We start from the raw sequence: 3,659 nt of genomic DNA on the forward strand, positions 1-3,659 counted from the left end.
AGAAGGGAAGGACCTTTTTCCTCACGTTAATATTTAAAAATGGGATCCCAATAAAATACCTCAACCTCCTTTCTATCTGGAAAGTAGCTTGGGAATAGTGCTTCCATTTTCAAAACCATTTAGGCATCTGAAACTATGTTGTTCTTAGGTCAACATGAAGCCCTCAAGAAGGTTGGCTTGTTAATAATACTGTTTCTGAATGACAGTGCTCCCAGTTCAGAGTTTAAATGTCCCTTACTAACACATCTGACTGCTATTGTCTCCTCATTGCCTTTTGTTCTTCTGCCAGCCACCAAGAAAGTTTTTTTTTAGGAGCAGATATTTATACAGCACTTTGTAAAACAGGGCGGTGACCAAGGCTTTTAGGTATCGAAATACGAAATTTATAAGTAATAATTAGAAAGAAGAGTGATCGTTTCATACCAAACTTCACAGTCTCTTACCACCTTTGGAGTCCTGCTGTGTTTCCACATCAGTCCTGGTAGAACCATTTTATCGCCATCCGGGTCCTTGAGATTCCTTACTGGACAAAATGTTGTTTGTGTAAATGTGTTTGTTAACTTGGATGTTTAGTTACAGTTGCATGACGACTGGGGACGTGGGAGTTTCAGGATGAAACACGGGTGCAGAATATGCAACGTTAAAGCGCAAGGAACCCCCCTGAAAGATTTCCGCTGTTGATTAACGTGTTCTGAGTCTATCTGCAATTTTTTACGATACAAGAAGAAAAAATAAAAATCAGGAAATTACTTGCTTATGGAGTGGAAATACCCCTGTAGAGAGGAAATACCAGAACCAACTGATTTTTAGTCTAGGCGAGACCTGTAAAACAAAACCCAATAATTATTTTCTAAGTTAAAACCAGACAAATTAAACTTTTAAGGCTCAAAATTTTAATAGTTGAGCAGAATATATGCTAAGAATATTAATGCGTTATCTTCAAGGCTACATGCTTTTCTGAAGCACATGTTTTAATCAAATGCTGCTTACCGTGGTAAATAAATTATTTTCTGTTCCTTATCATATAGAACATTAGACCATTAAAAGCCCCCTGACCTTTAAAAATCTGTGAAAAGGAAGAAACGCGAATGTCTTAGAGTCACCGTTAAATCCTCTTTCTATTTCCATTGCATTTGAGTGTAACTTTAATCAGAAAAATGTCTATTGAAAAACACAGTTTTCGATGTAATTTTTTTCAGATATTCTGTATAATATTGGTCATTTTGCTTCCTCTGTTACGTAGCTCATGATCATGTGCTACTAGAGCTGGCTAATTAAGTTGATACGTTTGTATTGGTCATTTTGCTTCCTCTGCTCTGTTACGTAGCTCATGATCATGTGCTGCTAGAGCTGGCTAATTAAGTTGATACGTTTAAAACGAAGACAAAATGCTATCAAAGATGTGTTTGACATTTTTTCACTCCGACATATTCTAGCATCTTGAGTTGGCGGCACTTTTTCTAGCCACGGGACAGCGGCTGAGAGCTGAGTAACTTTACAAGGCAAACAAACAGAAATTCCCATTGTACTGCCATCGCTGGCATGAGTTTCACATTCTGCGGTGGATCTTGGGTTGGCCGTGTGGGATTATCAGGGTCAGGGCACAAACTGGTCTGGGTGCCAAGGAAGCAGAGTACTTAATCACACTTGTTTAGCAGAGAAAGCAGCAGACGTTGCAAGTACCCGTCAGCACAAGAATAAGGAGAGCAATGTTCTGTTCTTAACGCTGCCGTGTCGGTATAATCTCATTTGTAATAATTTGTAATGAAAAGTCCATCCTACTGGTGTTGTCCTGTTATCATCAGATTCTTTCCTTTTCTCTTTACTCAGATTTTGCTTTCAAATGTGAAGAACTCTAAACGATTACTGCCTTACTCCCTCAGTTAATAATCTTAATTTACATCTTCTGGAGGACAAAAAATACGCTTATTTTTATCTCAGCATCCCTTATGCATAGTGATTCCTGGTTGCTTTTTCTGGCAAGATGTAAACTCCTCCCAAATCACAATCTTCCTCTGGTAGTCCGCACTATAATATATTCATTCTTTCCCCCTGTCATGTGTAATTTTTGCATCTAAATTTTAACAGTCGGTTGTTAGGGCAGAGTACCAGGGCAAATACTCCACGCAGTTAATATGGGCTGAAGGAACACTGTTTATATGCAAAACCAAGAATTTATTGTTGGTATAAAGTGTTAGCAAGCCAAACAAATAGTTCCAGGTACAATACTAACTCATTTAGTCCAAATTGTTCAACTATTACAGCCCATTCCCGATAATGCAGCAGTTGACAAGAATAAAGGAAATATTTCTAGTACCTTCCCCTTTTTCTGGTGTTATGCTAATCCTTCCAGTGCACCTGTGGATCCTGAGCCTGGTGCGGGAGTGGTGTTACAGTGAGCTGTCAGGAGTTTCAAGCTCTTCCCTGCGAGGAGTATGATGCTAAAATCGGTGGTTTCCTCCTGCCTTTGCTTCATCGGCGTAGCTGTTTCGATTGCAGTGGCGACAGCCTGCATCTCGTAAACCTTCACACCGCAGTTCCCATGCACCCTGCATCTTAAGCTTTTCTTAGGCTGAACAAAAGCCAAGAACTGATTCTTCTTTTAGGCTTTGCTATTTTAAACTGGTTTCCGGCATTTGTTAGTTTACCTTTAAAATCTCCTATTTTCTATGGGCTCAGACCTCACTATCCATTATTCTAACTCATTTTTCCCCGCTTCAGGATGGTAAAATAAAGGCTGCCAACCTTTCAGTCCATCTCCTCTATTTATCTGTATTACTGGTTTGGTCATCAGATGCCTGGGTACGTAGTAATCCCTCATCACCCACGTCACTTAGGTATTTGAAAGTATGTTACAGCCAAATCATGGTAGTGACGTAAAGAGTTTTAATATATTTTCTCTGACTTTTGGTGATCTCCAGTCATCTAGGCTGTTAAGAATGAATTGCAGCCAGATCAGAAGACTGAATCAAAGAGCATCTCTTCTCTCCCCTCGGATTTTCAGTGATGGCCTAGGGAGCTGGGTCGCAGCTAGATCATGACAGTAAGGAGAAATGGAGATGGGAGTAGTGGAGGTAAAACAAGGAGTGGGAACACTGAAAAGAAGAAATGCTGTTGGAAGAGCAGAGCGGCCAGGTCTGGTTTTACCTAGCTAATTGTCTTCCAGCAAAGACTGACGCCCTGCTAATGCCAACAGTCGCAGCTGGATGCAGGATGCTAGTGAGGGTATAACGGCAGCTGGTTTTCCCTCGCAGTCTTTATTACAAAGATCTCATTCTTGCCTCTGTGAGACCCACTGAGATCCTGAGTATGGCAAGTATTGGGGAAGAGCGGCTGGAAAGCTGCCTGTCGGAAAAGGACCTGGGGGTGCTGGTCGACAGCCGGCTGAACATGAGCCGGCAGTGTGCCCGGGCGGCCAAGAAGGCCAAGGGCATCCTGGCCTGTATCAGAAATAGTGTGGCCAGCAGGAGTAGGGAAGTGATCGTGCCCCTGTACTCGGCACTGGTGAGGCCGCACCTCGAATACTGTGTTCAGTTTTGGGCCCCTCACTACAAGAAGGACGTCGAGGTGCTGGAGCGTGTCCAGAGAAGGGCAACGAGGCTGGTGAGGGGTCTGGAGAACAAGTCTTATGAGGATCGGCTGAGGGAACTGGGGTTGTT

The sequence above is a fragment of the Aptenodytes forsteri genome, unplaced genomic scaffold (assembly GCF_000699145.1).
Source record: "Aptenodytes forsteri isolate BGI_AS27 unplaced genomic scaffold, ASM69914v1 Scaffold202, whole genome shotgun sequence".
In the NCBI taxonomy this organism is placed as follows: Eukaryota; Metazoa; Chordata; class Aves; order Sphenisciformes; family Spheniscidae; genus Aptenodytes; species Aptenodytes forsteri.